The sequence below is a fragment of the Columba livia genome, chromosome 2, assembly GCF_036013475.1.
Source record: "Columba livia isolate bColLiv1 breed racing homer chromosome 2, bColLiv1.pat.W.v2, whole genome shotgun sequence".
NCBI classification, from domain to species: Eukaryota; Metazoa; Chordata; class Aves; order Columbiformes; family Columbidae; genus Columba; species Columba livia.
This window is the reverse complement of record NC_088603.1, coordinates 45,266,475-45,285,417: the sequence shown is the minus strand read 5'-3', so window position 1 is coordinate 45,285,417 and position 18,943 is coordinate 45,266,475. Positions and strand designations below refer to the sequence as shown.

The window sequence follows — 18,943 nt, the reverse complement described above, 5'->3', positions numbered from 1 at the left end:
CTCGTATTTTCCGAAAAGTGTGTAATTAACTAGCTTTTAAATAAAATTTCCTTTTAAATATGGGTATTTTTGTGAATATTTTGGCAGGGAGAGGGCAAGGTTGGGTTTCTTCGCTCACAGCTTCACAGAAAATGCTGCTTTCTGGTCTGCCCCTCAATGGGTCCATGTCGTTCTTCCTTTATTGAGGTTGTGAAAGCCCCCAGACCTGGGTAACTCCTGGTCAGCCTTGTAAGGAAAACATATCATGTAATTCCCAGCCATTTTTCCTCTATTTTGGGGGACTATGGAAAGGAGGACAGCCAGGGGGGACATACCTAGGGAGTCACCAGCTTGTGCTATAGAAACTGGTCTTGTGCCCCAGCTTCAGGCTTGAGTCCTCATCTCACAAAAACACTCTGTTCCCTCCTGGTTTTTAATAAAACTGGAGAGCTGTGAGAGCATCCCCATGACTGCAGAAGGGGGGACACTGCCAAAAGGGACCCTGGGCAAATGGCTGGGCTCAGATGGAGGGCAAGCGGAAAGCTATGAAAGGAGGATGTAGCTGGCCTGATGTTTATGATGGGATAGACAATGTCTCACCCTCTGTTTCTGCCCTCCCTTAGAAACATCTCTTTCTTTTCCCTGCCAGCAAGGAATCAATTCCTGTAATAGCTGAGTAATGTATTTTATAATTAGAAACGGTCCTTGATTTGGGAGTTCACAGCAAAGCCTGGGTCTAACTTGCTAGTGTTCCCAGCCTGCTGCATCCCTGGGCTCCAGCTGCGCCTCTGTAACAGAAAGGACGCAATCACAACATAAAATTGCTAGAAGAGTGTGTGCACCGTGAACCTGAATGGACATTACCAAACTTGCCCACATAGGAGATGTTTTTCAAAAATGGCATGTGTGGGTCTTATCAGCTGCAACGCCACCTCCCTGGAGGCATTTTCATTATAACTTTGGGAAAGAACTGCTGCATATTCCATCTTTGCCTTGTCTCATTGATATTCATTCATTCATTCTCTAGTGGGCTTAATGCTGCTGTCCACACAGGGGAAAAATTAAAATAACAAGACAAGGAAATAATAGAAAGAGATTATTATTTTTAAACCTTTCTTGGGAGTGAAGATGAAGATTCATTTGTCCCGAGCCTTTGTTCAGGGAGCCCTCGGCACAGCAGGCATCGGAGCAGGTAGCAGGAATGAGGTAGCTGGCTGGAGATATTCAAATATCTTGAAATATATGATCTATAAATCATGTCACCACTTTTCTCTGCAGGGGCTGAAGAAGAGGAGGAAAGTGGGGTCAGAACAGCAAATAGATCAAACAAGCAACCTTCAGAGGAGGCCACACTGATCTTTGGCGTGATGTGAGCATCTTTCAGGGTCCCTGTAGGTACTTTTATTTGTCTAAAACAGGGCTGGCCATACCCAAATATTTATATGCCTCTTGAGTAGCTTTAAAAATATTTAAAGCCCTTCGCTCACGCAGATTGAAAGCTTTCAAAGGAGCACAAGTCCTGTTGACTTGCAAGATGATAAGAGCACCTATGTCACCCATCTGCTTTTGGAAATACTCCCTGCAGCACGGCCAAGGCAGGCTGATGGATATTGTCCAGCTGTCCTGGCAGGCAGGCGTTATGCAGCCCCTCCACAGCAAAGGATATTTGGACAATGGAAGGGAAATGAGGATATTCCTGCCTCACCCAGCCCCTCCTTGCCTTAGGAAGGATGCAAGTGTCTGCACAGCTTTACCTGGAAGTCAAATTAAACCTGACCAGTCTAGGGTCCACAAATGGAACTTCAGCTAAGCTGGCAGGTCTTGTACACTGAGGATGGGGGTCCTGGGGCTACCGTAGGCTGGATCCAGGCAGCGTGGTTACTCCTTCAACCCTGGTACCCCGTGTTCTTTGTGCAGCTGGATGGACCGATGTGGGCACTGCCTACTGTCCATGGCTCTGGTGACCTGTCACCACGGGGGAAGAAGCTGCTGTGTGTGACAGGTTTTATGGATCTGGAGATGGGCTTTTGACTGCCTCATTTGTGCCTTCACTTCCCCTGCCTGCACTCTTTTAAATGCAGATCTGACCCATGAAGTCAAAGCTGGTTGAAGATAATGCTGGCCACACCATCCAGCTAGGCTTTGGCTGACTTAAGACAGCTTAAATTTGAACCTGCTCACATTTGTCCCCAGGATGGGAGCAGATCAGCCACTTTTACTCTTTGGATACCATGCAGGAACAGGGAGATCAGAGTCACCAACAGCTCAACCATGCATGAAACTGTGTCAATGGCACTACCATGCTGCTGAGTATTGGGTTCACAAGGACTGAGTTTTGCTGAGACCAAAACTAATAACTCTGTTTATCTCCTGTGCAAGCCCAGAACACTACAGTATCATAAATCTTAAGCTTTGAATGGAAAGAATCCTTTTAAAGGTGGCAAGTGTTTGTAGTTTTGTTGCCAACATCCTTTAGTGACCTGTAGCATTCCAGCAGTCATTTCTACTGTGTCAAATGCTAGCAAACAGCAATGATCCCCTTTCACAGGGTAAAACACAGACTTTGAACAGCAGCAACCATACTGCCTGTTGAGATGCTGTCATAGATCAAGCATCCTGTAAGCCTCAAACCAAAAAAACAGTGATGTGTTCATATTTCTTATATTTTATTTCACCTCGAGGTGGCTGAGGCATTTATAGAGTGCTAATGACATACTGTGTAGTTGTAGTAGCAAGCAAAGCAAAGCAGGCCACAGAAGAGCTATAACATCAGAGGAAAGCAAAACAACACCATCAAGCAGATGATTTCACGCCTGGAAGAACAACCCTCAAAATTCACACTGAGAGAATGCAGAGACTGAGCGCGGTCCAGACCAGTGCTGGGGCTAAGGGCGGCGTACAAAACTTTAGCAGAGAAAGAATCCCAGTTTTGTGTATGAGCTACCTCCAGAGATGGAAAAAGCTTTGAAGATTCCTTGCCCAGCAAGCCTGGGCACATGGCTGTGAGTTTCAGCCTGCCTGGCATTCAGGTGACAGGGCACCAGCAGGAACATGGAAAAGGGTATTAAGCCAACTTAGGGAGAACATGCTGCTGCTTCACCCTCCAGCTAACGACAGTGATCACCTTCAGCGCAATAAACCCAGCTTCGCTTCTGCAGATGCACCCCTCATGTGCCCCAGGGTGCGGATTCACACTGGGCTTTGCCTCTGTGACCTGCTGGAACAGGTGTGCCAGTATAACTGGGAAATATTCAGACACAGTATGGCTTAAAGCAGTGAAAATTATGGGAAATAAGAAGGAAAAAGCTTCCAAGTGGAAACATCTGTTCTCTTTACCATTAGCTACAAGTAATACCTTTTTAATTATTGAGATGCTGAAGCTGGCAGAGGTTGCAGAATGGATTGACTTGGTAATTATTTAGAAGAGTCCCAATTGCTGGCGAGTATTCCCATGTAGTAATTTTCTAACTGGATAGAGGGAGAAATAAACCCTTCACGTATTTATTATTATTAAGGCCTGTCAATTACAAAGATTTATTCATTTCTGCTGAGCTACCTTGAGACTTGGCTTTATCACTTCACTACTGCTCCCACAACACTATTATATACATGAAAATGTGAAGGCAAAGGCATGCTTTTTGAAGCTACATACAATTCATCTTCCTGAGTTTTGACAGCTCCCCCCATGTACAAGATAATACCATCTAACACACTGACCATGGCATTACGAGGTGCTTTTCTCAGGTTTGATTCAGCACAGCATCTTAGCACACACACCATTAACATCTTTCAGCAAGTTGAAAGTGCAATGAAACCCAGCCTTAGCGTTTTCCATGGCTTTATAGACTGCTGCATTAAACAGCCTGGTCCATCAGGCTGGTGTGTTGCTGAGCACATCTTTAAGGCCATTGAAACTGGGATTTCAGTGGGTGTAAATTCCCTGTCTTGCTGAGTCAGGCCCTGAACCTGAGGCAGGTCGACCATGATCTTTAGGAAATGTGGGGATGCTGGTGTCTTGCAGTTCAGTGTAGCTCCTTTAAGGCTGTGCATGGATGTAGCGGAGGCTTAGCACACCGCTATTGTTTTCTGGTCCAAGAGGAAGTGGCTCAGGATGCCGTTTTCCTCAGGATTTGTGGCTATTCCAGAGGGAGGCTCTGGCATCTGTTATTGGCAGAAATAGAATTTCCTTCTCTCCTTTCCAACACTCTCCTCTCCTCATCAGAGGCCAAGTTCCTGGGCAGGGGCCTTGCCATAAAAATGCGCCTCACAGCCTCATCCTGAGCAACTGCAACAATTTGAGGCCATCTGCAGATTTGCCACCTCACTGCTCACCGCTTTTTCCAGATCATTAAGGCATGCATTAAACATCACTGGCCTTCTTAACAAATTTGCAGATCACTCCTACAGTTAGCCTGATGAAAATGATCCCAGCTCCTTATTTTCTGCCTCCATCTTCATTTTGCAGTGCTTTACCTCATGTGACGGGGCAATTTCACAGCGATGGTTAATGCAAGGTGTGTTAGAAATCATCCCTCACGTCCTTTGCCAAATCGGTGCTTAAATTTCTCCATGAGCCTTTGGGGAGGAGTGGGTGCTGCTGCGCTCACTGGCTTCCCAGCCGTGCTGCAAGGTTGCTCTATTTGCTGTGTGTGCCAAGGCCATGCCGTGCAATTCTTCCAGAGGCATGGGAGAGGCATCTAGGGAAGTTTTCCTGTTGCTGCTCTGGTCTGCTTTGTGGCTTTCTGCAGGAAGCTGTGTTGCACCTGCAACTGGGATGGGCACAACCTGGAAAGAAAAGATATAGATAGCAAAACTAGAGCCACCGCTGCACTGGGCCATTAGTTTTATTTATACAAACATCCCTTCCCCCTATAGTTTTTACTTCTCAGGTGCATACTCATTTTTCTTCCTTCACTCTTCCTTCGCTGTTGTGCAATAGCTGAGGCAGAAGTGCGATGGCGGGTCTGCACTGTGCACCCTGGGTTTCACACAGACACACACTTTTGGGGGGCCGGTCCTGACCTCGCTGTGAGGAATGGGTTATTAAACTGCTTGCTGTGCTATGCAGCTGCGCACCTGCAGCCCTCCTGCTCAGAGAGGCCATCACCGTTGTGCTGGTTTCATCTGGCACTTCAAGCCATTCCTCCTACCTGACGGTGGGGAAGAACCCATTGGAAAACCTCCCCTAGCACAAAACCACGCTTTCCAAAAACACACCACAGGATGCAGCCCTGAGGAGACAGAAGAGCCCACAGCCAGCCTGAGATTACGGCTTTCCTTTCCACCAGACATTTTAAAGAGAGACACGTAACCCCAGTTGGGCAGTCCATACTTTAACACATCGGAGAGATGGCACCTGCATCCTCCACTGTCTTTCCCGGTTGCTGTTGTGGAGGCCTGGCAGCTCCAGGGCATCACTTCATCCCAGCTCTCAGCTGTGTGCCCAGAGATGTGCAAAGTGCAATCCCTCCTCCCAGCATTCAGCTGCCACGAGAAGCCATCATTAGGGGGTCAGGAGGTAAAAAAGCCATCACCAGCTGTGGGAGCTGCTTCCCATGATGGTGGGGAGCGCAGAGCCCTGGTGGAAGGTCTTTGCTGGAGGGGTTGTATTTGCAACCTTGGGGCATAAAAGTATAGAGGACTCTCTGGACCAGCTGGGCTGTATTTTTTTTGAATGCTCTGAATGGAAAATATTAGCCTGTAGACAAAACAGATGCTGTAAGGAGGAGAGCAGGGCGGCGTGCATGCTGCAGGAGACGGGGTTGGAGCAGCACACTCCCTGTGGGGCTAAGCTATGCCAGCTATGGGCTGCTGGGGAGCTGTGCCGGCACTGTCCTCACCCGGCCCGTGCTGGGAATAGCTTTTACTGCTGCAAGTCACCTTGCCATGCTTCGTGGAAAGGTTTAAAGGTGAAAAGTCCTCTTTGCCATCCCACCAACTGTGGTGTGCGGCTGCCTGCCACTCCAGAGATAACCAGGAGACAGCCAGTAATAGGCCTCCTGCTCCACAACAGGCTCTGTTTTATAACAAACATCCTGGTTGTCGTTGGCAGGTAGTAACCACAAAGCAGAAGGCGTAACGCACAAGCAGCACAGGGTTTATCTCCACATGTGGTAAATATAGAGCTGAAACCTGTGCCGCACCTGAAATGACAACCTAGTGCAGCCCTGCAGAAACACATGGGGAAAAATCACGACTACAGGCATGCACCTTAAGTCAATTGCTTTTTGTCCCCCACTTAAAATAAACCCCAAACTCACTAATTCAGAGCCTCTGCTTCTCCATGCCATCTGTTTGCAAGCCGTCGTGGCTGACAATACCTGGAGTCAGCTCTCCTGCCACCTGCTCCCGCTGGGCTTTCCTCCTCTGGCAATGCTGTAACCTTCAGCTTGCAGCCTGCTCAAATGTGATTCATTATTAACTGGCTGTAAAAGCGGGGCCACCGCAACAGACTTTCGGAGTGCCCCCCTCCCACCCGTCTCCTTGCACACCCCAGGGCAGCCAAGCAGGACGGGGGAAGCACAGCTCTGAGCTCAGCTGAGGAGCAGCACGAAGGAGGGACACGCAACACAACATCCCACAGCTCCCATCTCCGATGTCCTCCTCAGATCCCCATCTGCACGTCAAACCTGGCGGAGGGTCCTTGGGAGGAGATATAGCTTTAGGGACAGTCTTCTTTCCACCTTCCATGGTGTCACAGCCTCCCCCATGCCCTGGTTTTACCAAGCTAGGCTCCATCTCACTCTCTGCAAGGCCTGGTGCTCTCCTGCTGCCTGACCCCTCCATACTCAGGCCAGAAGAGACCGTTAACATAATGTAGTTTTATCTCCTCACAACTCAGCTGTAAAGATTCACCTAGCAATTCCTGCACTGAGCTAATGAGTCCTGCTGGAGCTAGCGCCTGGCTTTTCAGGGGTCTGGCCCCAACTCAAATCTTTCAACATTTTTTACAAAATAAAAGATTTTGGTGCTCCAAGGTGTCATCCCTGTGCCCCCTCCAAAACCTGGGGCCAGGAGCATTGCCATGCCCCACACCCACGCCATGGCCCTGCTGGGGGACCAGGGCTGGGACAAACCCTCCCCAGCTCTCTGTGAAGTGCTTACCATCCAAAGCAAACCTAAAACATGAGCTTTCCAGCTGGCCTCCTGTTTGTAGTCCTGGAGAGCACTTTTGAGTACAAAAAACAATTCCAAATGCCTAAAAATAACCCTGAACTTCTTCAGCAAGGCAGTTGCATTTTGAGATATACAGAGTATTATCAAACACAGAGGCCTCCTGCTAAAGCCAGGGAGGCGATGAAAGCACCCTTACTACTTTTCTCTACCCTCACCTGAGCTGCCCTTGAGACCTGGGGTGTGTTTTTATCTGAGTACATTTCAGGATGCAATGTTTTTTCCAGGGCTGAGGTGGTGGCATCATGCTTCATGTCCTGCTCAGCCAGGATGTGGGACGCACAGCTGCCATTGACGCTTTCTGCTCCTCCTGCGTCAGCAAGCCCTGCTTTGTTTCTCTTTCTAAGACCAGCCAGGGATATTTAAACAAGCAACAGACATTTTATTTTATTGAAATAATGAAAAAAAAATTAAAGACCATTTTGTTTTATAAACCTGAAGGTTTTGGCTTAGGCTTTCTAACAGGATCCCTTCAGTACAAAGCAAACCTAGAAGAAACATGACAATAAGATATATTAGCATTCCAAATATCCTGCTCAATTTAATGCTTTGTATAACTGCAGGTCTGAAATGTTATTTCTGTTGGATATACAAAACCTTGCTTTTTTAACAGATTTATTCCTTCACTCCTCTCACACTTCTCTCCAATGGCAGATCTTTGTGTTTCGCCTCCAGAGTCCAGGTCTCGCTCGTCTCACCGGGGCCAACGCTGCCTGGCTCTGCTCGGGATGCTCTGAGCCCTGGCTGCACCCAGTGTTTCCTCCAGCCACCCAGTGCTGCTCCAGCCCTAGTGCAAACACTAGTTTCGGAAAGAAAAAAAAAGCCATCCTAAATTGGGGAAAGAACACCCGTCCCTTCTCTTGTGTTCTTAACTTTAAAAAGCACTAAAATAGAAGGCTTTCAGGGAAGAAAAATTCCTGACATTAGGCTACTGATGCCACAGAAGGTAGTTTCATTATGAGCAAAGTGTGTCAGGAAACAGATACTCCTTTTAACAAACACTCCAGTCACTGTCTTGAGACAATACAGGTCTCTCACCTGCTCTGTGAGTGGAGGTGCACTGCCTCCAAATCCAGTTTTTTGGATTATATAGTCTCCAGTGGGGTTACTGCCTGCGGAGAGCTGAGGCTACCTGACCTGTAAACCCTATGTAAATATGCACACGCACACTCATAGCAATGACTGTCTTTATGCCCACAAAATCCCATGAAAGCAGATGGTGTATAGTAAAACTACAATAATCAGAGTGATTTACATACACAGGCAACCCCAGCTCTCATTAAGAATAAATTAAGTAAAGAGATCCAAGATGCAAGCGGTTCTCCAGCTCCAGGCGCTCCCAGCTGTGCTCGGGATGCTGCCACAGACCTTGGAAATGATGGAGCCTGGAAACTCAGATTCGCATTTGCATGTAAAACTTTGGAGTTGTCCTATGCAGGGACAGGAGTTGGGCTTGATGATCCTTGTGGGTCCCTTGCAACTCAGAACATTCTGTGATTCTATGATTTCCAGCTTGATTTTGAAATGATGGCCTCAGCCAGACCTTGGCCAGACACAGCTGCTCTATCTGGAAAGATAAAGGGTAAAGTCCAGAGATTCACTTGCCTGCCTCTGCTCCACAGGGCTCCCAGAGGGCTTGCCAAGGCAGCATGCCTCTCCTTGTGACCCCTCACTTATCCGAAGGGACTTGCTTTGTGAGAAAGAGGAGGCGGAAGGAAGAAAATCCAAGATGTAGCACAATTAAAGTCACCAGGAACCAGAGGAGCCAGCCAGCCCCTGGCTGGCCCACAAGCATCCTCAGGGACTTCCCCAGAGACAGCCTCTGGGGCTCTTGCAGCGAGAGCTCCAAGGAGACTCTTCCCAGACACCACAGCCTGCTTTGCCTTCCCTTTTACACACTTTAATTTTTAGGACTTTCACCTACATGTTACAGGTTTTGTTCACAATTTGTTCCCATATGGTTTAATTTGCACCTCTAAAATTAAAACCAGCTTCCTTGCTGTTAGCAGACAGCAGGTCTGAGCACCAAGCTGGGAAGCTTTCTGTTTTTCTGTCCCTGTGAGCCTAGTCAGGCTCAGGGCTCCTTGTAGCCTTGGTGTTTCTCAGCCCAGAGTTACAGGAATGGGGAGCTGCAGCAATGCCAGAAAGTTTTCATGAAAAATTGTTTTAAACTGTCATCATGCTGCACAATGAAATGGCATTGAAATGCATCAGATGAGAAACTCTGAAATTCATATTTAAGTTTTCTTTTTTTCCAAATTCTGCCATTAATCATTGCTGCTCATGATACTCACAAGGAGCAAAATATTCCGTTGCAAAACAGAGGCCTCCTTGCTCCCAAAGTGGGAATAAAAAAGGGCCTGAGCAAGTTAGGAGCCCTGTGACAAATGCGTGGAACGTATGTCGCAATCTGCAAAGCAGCCGATTCATTAGCAAGAAATTACTCCCCACAGCCTTCGTGTGTGACAGAGATGCAAATACACTCAGGTGTCCCCGAAGCCTGGGACTTGTGTAGCTCAGGGGGGAACCTCCCCACTCAGCCGATGGGCTGGGCACGCTGGGTGCCTTTAGCTTCTGCCCTTGCAGTGTCTAATTCCGTGAGGCAAAGCTGGCCGGGGTGATTCACTCAGGAGGAATGTCAAAACAGCGCAGGAAGCTGCAGGAACAGAAACCAGCCGTCCTGGGCAGCCAGCCCCCACCAACCCCTACCCAGTGGCTGGAGCAGATGTCTAGGGAGGGTGAAAGTGCAGGCATGCAACGGGTCTATCCCAGGGCAACACCATCCCGTGGTTCAAGGACTTCACCAGCTTGAGGTGACATCCATGTGTTTAGCAGCCCTTGAAGGATTTTACTTTATTGAATTTGTCCAGCTGCTTTCTGACCACTTACAAAGCTCCTGGCACCCACACCATCCTGTGCCAACAATCTCAAAGTGCAACTAAGCACTAAAATACCTTTTTACCCCTGCTTTTTTTAAACCCGCTGCCTAGTAAACTTACATAATGACTTCAAGTCTGGTGAGAAGTAATTAAAGTTCCTTCCCATTTCCCTTTCTTTTGCAGACCTCTCACATACTCACCGTTGTCCTGCAGCCATCTCTCTTCCAGGCCGATACATCCCAGCCTATCCAGCCCATCCGCCTGCAGCAGCAGTTACCTACCTCTGCCTGCCTTTTTTCTTCTTCCTAGCATGTTCCCATGTTGATCTACCTGAAGCATCTCACAATGAGTCAATGGAGGTACAACTAGAAGGGCCACATCAGCGCGATGTTCTGTCTGAGGTTATTGTGTTGTGGAGCACACTGCCCTCCGTGTACGGGAAGTCTCACTGTCCTTTTGATGCATGCTCAGACATAGGGTTGCTGCTGCTGCTGGACGTGCCCATGAGTAGGTTGGCAGTTCCAGGGCGTCCAAGGCCAGCTCCCAGCATGACCAAATAACTACGGCACAAGTGAAGCAGGGATGCAGCTGAGCATCACTTGGCCCATCCTGGAAAACAGCACAGGTGAAGAAAGAGCAGGGTGGCTGCCTCAGTTTCTTAGCCTGTGCCCAAAAGCACCCAGAAGGTAAACACAGAGCACATACATGAGAGATGCTCAGGAGCAACCACAGAGGAAACCTTTGACTTTACATTCTGGGTGAAGGATGCTTCTCCCTGGGAGATAAAGCAGGTTAGAGGGTGGTGGGTGCAGCTCTTTCCTCACATGAGGAGTGCAGGGAGCACTGCACTGCCGGGCACCCACCTCTTTTGCCCTGCTGCCCCTGGGCTCATAAGCATATTTCAATTTACTTTAATTACTGCCTTTACCTCCTGCCTTTGAGAAGCTGACTACCCCCCACAGCTTGAGTGAGGAATGATACTTTACCATCATTAAAACAGGCAGGCAGGCAATATCCCATATGTTTTCATATCAGCCTGGCTTTAAACAGGGAGCAGCTGTGAGGTATGTTGAGGACCAAACCCATGCACAATTTATCCCATACTCCTCTGCATCTGCCAACATTGGGGATTGACCTTGATCAATTTTTTCTGCTGAACGTTGTGTCCCAGTTCCCACCACCTCCTGCCTCTCATGATTTCATGTGCTCTCTTGCTGTTCACTTCATGGGGAGCTGAACAAAACCAGTACAAAAGGAGGCTACAGCAAAATTTGCATTGACATTTTCTAGCATTGTCCTTATTTTCTGGTAAGTTGAATGTGGAACCTGTATGCTATTTATCAGAGAAAAAAAATGTCACCTCCTACCGCTTCTTCCTGACACATTAAAAAAACAAACCAAACCAACCAACCAATGAACCAACCAACCAATCAAACCAGCCCCACAAAAACCCAAACCGAAAGCAGTCTGGAAGCTTTCAGTGCCCTGTGTTCTTCCACCAAAGACACACAGAGCCACTTAAACACTTAAGCACAGATGCACAGTGTGGACCCCAAGGAGATTACAGTATCTCCAGAAGCTACTTCCTCACACTGGATTACTTTTAAAGGATGCCACGTGCTTCTCACGTTTGCAACCTCACACCTGACGTTCTGGGAATTGCCCGGCTGTGACATTTGCAGCACCACGGACCTTTTACATCCCCACAGTCCCTCATGTGAAAGTGATAAGAGCGAAAGGCTGTGTGTTCTCCCCAGTCTTCAGCAATCCTGCCTCCTGATGCCCTCCTGTAATGAAAAATATCACATTAGTGACTCCTCCTTTGGATGGAAAAATCCTACCTGAACACTGGTCCCTTGTTTTCTTTTATGTGTCTTCTCCTCTTTCCAATTTGTGTCCCCTAGTATAATACTTTGGGGGAAAAGCCTATTGACATGAACAGTGTGAACCATAGCCATAGTTTTTGCGACTGCAGATGTATGGACGCACAGGTGTATTTAGTGTGTGCATACGTGCTTCTGTGTGTAAGTATGCATGTATGGAAACATGCCAGTGGATCAGAATATTGCACCCATATATTTACCATTTATTATAATGCATGGCACTTAAAAAAATAGCACGGTAGATGTAATATGTAATGCAAATGTCATATGCAAATAATTTACTTAATGTCACAGAGAGAGTAATGGAAGACAAGGAATCCAACTCTCAGCCGATCTGTTGGGTTTACATTTTACATTATGTACTCACTCCATTTGCTGGAGATGGCAAAAGGAAAATAGCTGTCAGTAATACTTTGTGTGGAAGCAGATGCAACGTGCAGAACTGCGAGCAGGCTGATACAGTACCTTTTATTACCCAGATTAAGGATGGCAGGCAATTTATTTGCTAAAGGCCAACAGTAAATAATCTTTTCCCTGTGAAATGAATTTAGGCAGCTTGAGGTGGGGCTAGAAAGCAATTAAGTATATTATTGAAGCAGGGCAGGAGATTGTAATCATACATATGTATATTATGTACATGCATATATAGCAAGGCAAATAAGTCTGCAGCCATCTTTGGAACCAATATAGAAGTCTGAAATGCAATAAGGCTGGAAACTAAATGCTTATCTTCCTTTGTTAATGTGTAATTGCCGCCTTTAATCAGCTGCATTAATTATTCTATCGCTCTAAGTTCTTACGTTTCTGAGAAGCAGAAAAGTTAATTTTGTTGTGGTTCACGGCGTTTCAGACTAACCTGGGGCCAAGCATGGTGGGGGTGAAGGCAGTTCGGCTGGGACTGGCCCCCTCCCTCCCTGTGCAGACACACTGCTCCTCACCTCCCAAGCCAGGCTGAGCCCTCCTGCCTGCCAGGGGTGGCAAGATTCCCACAGCATCTGGAGGCAGTGGGATGCTCCACACTGGATGTTGTCTGTTGTCAAGGAGATGAAGTATCTAGACTATCAAGCCAAGCGATAATATGATAGACATTCAATGAAATGCATGCAGCTTTTAAGAAAAAATAATCAGAAATCTTCCGTAGTACACAGTGTGGTTTTTGCCTCTGTTACACAGAGGGCTCTTATGCAGTAAGAACAGAAAACAGTAGGGTTTGCATTTGGCTGTAACAGAGACACAGATTGAGACAGGCTTCCTCCATAAAAAATGTTAATAAATGCATGACAGGATAATATTTTTCTCTGTCATAATAACAACAGCCACCAAAAAAGCCCAATTAAGTACTCTCCATTCATGACATCCGATTACAAAAGGTAATCCCTGCTCACAGTCATGGGCACAAACCACCAGCTAAGCAAAACAACATCAGGACTCGGGGCCAAGGGTACCACTTCCAACCCATGGGTACTACATCTGGGCCAGGCATGCACCTCAAAAATCTTCCAGCTCCCCATTCCCCACTCCACCAGCCCTCCATAACCTCCCCACTTCTACGGAGATAGCTTGAGCTATGGCAACAAAAATCGTTATCCTTTGACTAAGGAGAGTAAAACAGGGATTCTGAAGACGTTTCTTTTTTCCTTGTGGAATGGCTGATATCTGAACAAAGGCATTGCTCTGTTGAGATCTTATCACGGCTCCAAGACGTCACCACCTCCAACGAGCCCATATTGCTGCTGCTGTTGCAGGCAACGCGGGGGGCTGAGCCCTGACTGCCAGACTGAAACGTATGAACAGTGACAGCTCAAATTAAAAAGTTGATTCCTTTCTTCTGAGGCTGTAAAAACCAGTAGTATAAACCAAGGTCAACTCAGGAAAACTGAGTCACCCTGTTTCCTTCAGATGTTAGGAACACAAAGTGCACAGGCTTGTCTCTTTTTCTATTCATCTTTAATCCCCTCAAAAAGACCCTTCTCTTTCCTCGCAGCACCAAGCGGGTGGGCAGACCTGCCACGGGATGCCAGCATTGCACAGCTCTGTCAGCACACAGGGCAGGTTGTGGTTTTTAAACTAAAGGAGGGGAGATTCAGGCTGAACATGAGGAAGAAATTTTTTACAATGAAGGTTGTGAAACACTGGCCCAGGTTGCCCAGAGAAGTGGTAGATGCCCCATCCCTGGAGACATTCAAGGCCAGGCCAGACAGGGCTCTGAGCAACCTGATCTAGTTGAAGATGTCCCTGCTCGTTGCAGGGGGTTGGACTAGATGAGCTTTGAAGGTCCCTTCCAACCAGAACTATTCAATGATTTTATGATTCTCTTTTGGTGGGACTTACTGCAAACAAACCAGGAAAAGAGCCAGTGAGAACCACATAAGGTTCGCACGGCATCTGACTTGGGTAGGCAATAGTTTGAGAAGCATCATTGTGTATCTTCTCCTCACTTCATGATGAAAAATGTTCTGACCAAACATTTTCCTATTAGACATCGCCTTTTTACACAAATGAAAATGCCCTGTGTATGGATTTTGATAAAATTACAATCTTCTTTGCTTAAGCCAAGTGTTCCAATCTTATTAAAACATCACAGATACATTATTTTATTGAAAACCTTTTGATTAATCAAAATACTCTTGTAAAGTGAATTTTAATTCCAGGACATATTTCAAAATTTGTCATTTGTTTTTGGATTAGGAGTGGAATAAAATGAGAAAACTACAAGAACGGAAATTATCCAGGTAATTTCTAAGATATATATAAGCTGACACAGCTCTCACATTAACTGCTTCAGGGCTTTGTTTCAGGACAGCGTTAAGATTCAAACTGATGAAGTGAGATACAGTGCAGACCAAATAACGCAACAGCTGGCATGGTGCTCTAAGAACAAAAGGAGGTCGCTAAAAACTGTGCAAATCCACGCTGGTTTATATAAAATGTCCTTTCTCAAACTAACGGGAGGCCTTTGATGAGATGATAAATTTTGCTGAAAGAGAGAAAACCCCTTGGACTTGGTACTGTGCAACATTGGCTTAGAAACTAGAATGGCATGAAATCAATGTGTCAATATTAAATTAAATTAAGCAACTACAGGCTGCTTAATGTCTACACCTTAAAATAAATTGTGAATATGAATCATCTTTTCTTGTGTTCATTGCATGCAGGCCACTTCAGGGGTCATTTATTTTGTCTCCATTAAAGCTAATATTTTGCATAACTTCTTAGAAGAAAACCTAATATCACCGCTGATAGTGCTTGTGAGTGACACAGACACTGGAGGATACATCGGTAACAAAGAAAGGATATCACAGATCAGCATCACCTGGTGACCCACGTCTGAGCCAAAAGTACTTTATTTAGCAGAGCCAAGCATAAATCTGAGGACTAGAAGATGTTGACAAGGCAGGTGACCTGTGCCTGCATCCGGCCTGTAAGGTTATCTAGTTCCATAAGAGCCTTATTTGCAACTTAATACCCTAGAAGATCCTGGTAGAGCCCTACAGGCACTTGCATCAGCCAGCCAGACCTGCTCCACACTGGGATGCCTCCTGAGTTGTTCTTCCTCCTTTTTGTTGACCTGCCTATTGTTCTATTAAAGGCTCCTCATGGTTGCAGAGCTCTCCTTAATCCTGGTTTTGAGGCACTGCGCACACTATGGAGGTAGGACTATAGTCATCTTCCACCTCAGCACGTGGCCTTCCAGCAGGCTTCCTGCACTCAGACAGCCCCTTGGGGACAAAGGACATCAGTGCTTGCCTAGCTTGTCCCTGGGGGCCAAGGGAAGAGTCCTGCTATCTTTGGGTTGCTGCTGATTCAGGATCTCTAGGGGACTTGCTTTCAGGCACAACACAACTTTGCTTCAAATGTTACATATAAATCTTTGGTTTAATAGCCTCATATTTGTGTGTCATCTTTTATGTCCTCTCAGGATGCTATATGCCACATAAAATGCAAGAGGTCATTAAAGTTAAAGTGGGAAAGTAATTTGCCCATATTTACACTGAGGGATGCAACTAAATTACATTACTCGAATATCAGGCATCCCTTTTAAAATATTGCCTAGTATTCTAGCAAAACCCTTGGGTTCTAGAGATCACAAAAGGCATTTTACTTAACACAAACTCACCCAAATATTTGACTACACCCAGGTAATGCCTTCAGTGGGTGAGAGGAGATCACCCTAACACCATCTGCAAAGGTGTACTGATGACACCACTACAGTGACTTCTCCGGGTGCTGCATCTCATGAGGGGAACAAAGAGCCATGGTCCCTTCCCCATGAGCCCATCAGCTCTGGCCCCCGAGACTACAAGTTGCCCACATCTGAAGCAGCCAAAATATATTACTAGGGCAATGTAGTTTCAGAAGGAACCCATTGCTGAAGCAGAGGAACAATATTTAATCTGTTGCACAGCAAAGGCCGGGCACCTGCCGCTTCCCTCTCTTTGCCAGCATTATTTGGATCTCTGCTTTGCCCAGTTCCTATTTTCATGAAGCTTGTAGGAACTTAATATCTTTGCACCTTCCGCTCTTCTGTCACATTTGGCTGAGGCCAGCCAATGATTCCAATGTAGTAGCAGGGAATGCAAACGGAGTGAGCTGTGGTGTGATCGCATAGCTGTATTTCCTTACGAAGTAAGGCTAAAAATACCAGTGACCTTTCCGAGCTCTATTTTTCCATGGTTTGGAGCAGAGTTGTGAAATTTGGCAGGTGTGAGAGGTTTTTGGGGTATGCCTTCTGCTGTTCCTGTGAAAATCTTCCCAAATTTGGGCTAGGTATAAGCCTTTGGAAAACAAGACCATATGTTAAGATACATGTAAGAACTTCAGCAATTTGGTGGAATTCCCCAATAATTTTGTCCTTCAGGAGTCTTGTACTACTTTCCCACTCTGTGCCACTGCCTGGTTCTGGGGTCTCCATCCAGACGTCTACAGGTCCCAGTACAGATACCGGGACTGAGGGTCACGGTTTCTTCAGAGCTCCCTGTTTTCACCCTGCTAACAACCACAGAGAAGAGGATGCTCAGAGTGACTACGTGAAGGGATGAGGGCACAGAGCAGACGGTGGTTCAAGGTAGTCCTGAGTCACCATGTCCTGCAAAAGGCAGTGCCAGTGGACAGCCCCCCAAACCCATTCCTGCTCAGAGACGGAGGGCTTGAAACTGTGTTTGCTCTTGGACAAGACCTGCGTATGAGCCGCATGCATCAGTCTCAGGCACGCGAGTATGTGAGCAAAATAATCCCAGTTACACGGTTTTGTCATGCACACAGTCACGGGGAGGGAAGGTCTTGTTCTGAGATCTGCCTGTGTGGCCATGATGAGGAAGTGATTGTTTTGCTTCACAATATATTAGTCATTTGCTTACAGTTTAATTAAGCCTCTGAGAAATTGTTGGCTGACACTGTTTTCTGGCTGGACAGGTAAGAATGGCTTTGAGCCGTGCCCGTGGGATACCTGCCTCACTAAACTGGAGGGACAAGCTGTGGCACAAGGTGGTTTGATGACTCCTGCCTGAGTGAAGGACACTTCTACAGATACCAAACAAGTGCTTTTTGTTTGCTTCTAACTTAGAGGTGCTTGACTTAAGGGTGGGTGATTTTGAGGCAGAGGCAGAGGTGTGAGGTCCTCCACACCTCCAGGCTGCAGCGTGCTTCTCCCTCAGCACTGCGTGTCCTGCTGACCTGCCAGGGCCACCCTGAGAGCAGATGATACAGACTGGTGGGTGGAGAAGAGACACCCAGTGACCGGGTTTAGCCAGGGGGATTAGTCGGCCTGGAGCAGATTAACATGGGCACACCTGATCCTTGTGGGACCCAGGAAAGCTTGTCACAGCCATGAATGCTGGCAGTTGCTGGGGAGGTTGTAGATGGCAGGCTGGTGGTGATGGGGGGAAAGCTGATGAGGAATTAAGCAAGAATTGGGATTGCTTGGGCAGAAAAGAATGAAATTGGATGGAAAGGTAATGAAAGGACAAGATGGGGAAACAGGAAAATACTGTATTCAGTAGTGGCTATCAGACAGGATTTCTATCCTATGCACTGATGATGGCAAGGGTGTTGTACAAAAATTAGATTTCGATTAATGCGCAGTCAACTATATTAGTAATTAAAGTCTGCATATTGTAGGGGCTGCTCAATTAAAGTGGCACTACCCATGTCCTTTTTATCAGCTCTTCATTTCCAAGGGGCTGACTTCGCGATGATGCTCTGCTAGCAGGGTTTTCTTGACTGAATTCTAATCCTCTAAGAGTAGTACGGCACCAGTCCTCAATTTGTGTCGGAGACCACTACACACAAACCAGTACAGAAATCACAGAGCTGGGCAGAGCTAGAGCAGGTATTAGAGGAACCATTAGCAAAAGGGAGGGCTGTTCTCACGCAATGCCTTCACAGCCTTCTCCAGGGCCCTGTTTTGAAAATGTCCACTCATGGGTAAAACACTGCTTGAGCCTGGAGTGACTCCAGAGAGGGATGCCATGAGCAGCTGGCTCTGCTGGTATCGATGAAGGTTTCTTAAGTCACTGCCCTTGAACATCACTGAGTAAAGCTGCCATGGCAGAGCACTAGCACAGGGAAACAGGGAGGGTCGCGACACCCTGAACCCCACAGTTAAGGCTGCCAGAGCCCATCTGTCCAAGCCCTGTTAGCAGGATCAGAGCAAACTACCCCTTGTAAGCAGGGAAGACTCTACTTTTGAGATTAAGGTTGACCTTGCAGTGCAGGCAGGTGCCTGCAGTTGAGTGTTTACGCCCTGGCTGTAATGTGGATCTTGGGCAAGCCTTGCACAACTCATGCAGGGGCTGTCTCCATCACACAGCATGTCTTGGGGCTGTAGCCCTGCTGAGTCAAAGAGTTGTCCCCCAGGTGACAGTGACTTGGTCTGAGGACCCCAGGCAGGGCCCCTCGCGGACAACCCATTGGCTCCTGGATCCTGTGCAGATGTCCTCACAGCCCACTGCATCGGGCTATGGCACTGGCATGCCTCCACCACCCATCTCTCCATGCCAGACATCAGGTCGCAGATTGCATCCTAATGAA

The 18,943-nt window shown here is 47.0% G+C and overlaps 1 long non-coding RNA gene across 6 annotated transcripts in view; it reads right to left on the bottom strand.

The window, feature by feature from the left end:
• Positions 1-2,643: 2,643 nt before the first annotated feature.
• Positions 2,644-18,943, bottom strand: part of LOC135578474 (uncharacterized) — a 31,729-nt gene continuing 15,429 nt past the window's right edge. The window contains exons 2-4 of one of the 6 annotated variants that reach the window (XR_010470142.1): positions 11,724-11,818; positions 6,240-10,640; positions 2,644-4,764 (exon numbers count right to left, since the gene is read on the bottom strand). This is a non-coding gene — a long non-coding RNA (uncharacterized LOC135578474). Of the gene's footprint in view, positions 4,765-6,239; positions 18,460-18,943 lie in introns of those variants that run through there. The other 5 variants (XR_010470140.1, XR_010470143.1, XR_010470141.1 and 2 more) reach the window with 5 other exon arrangements.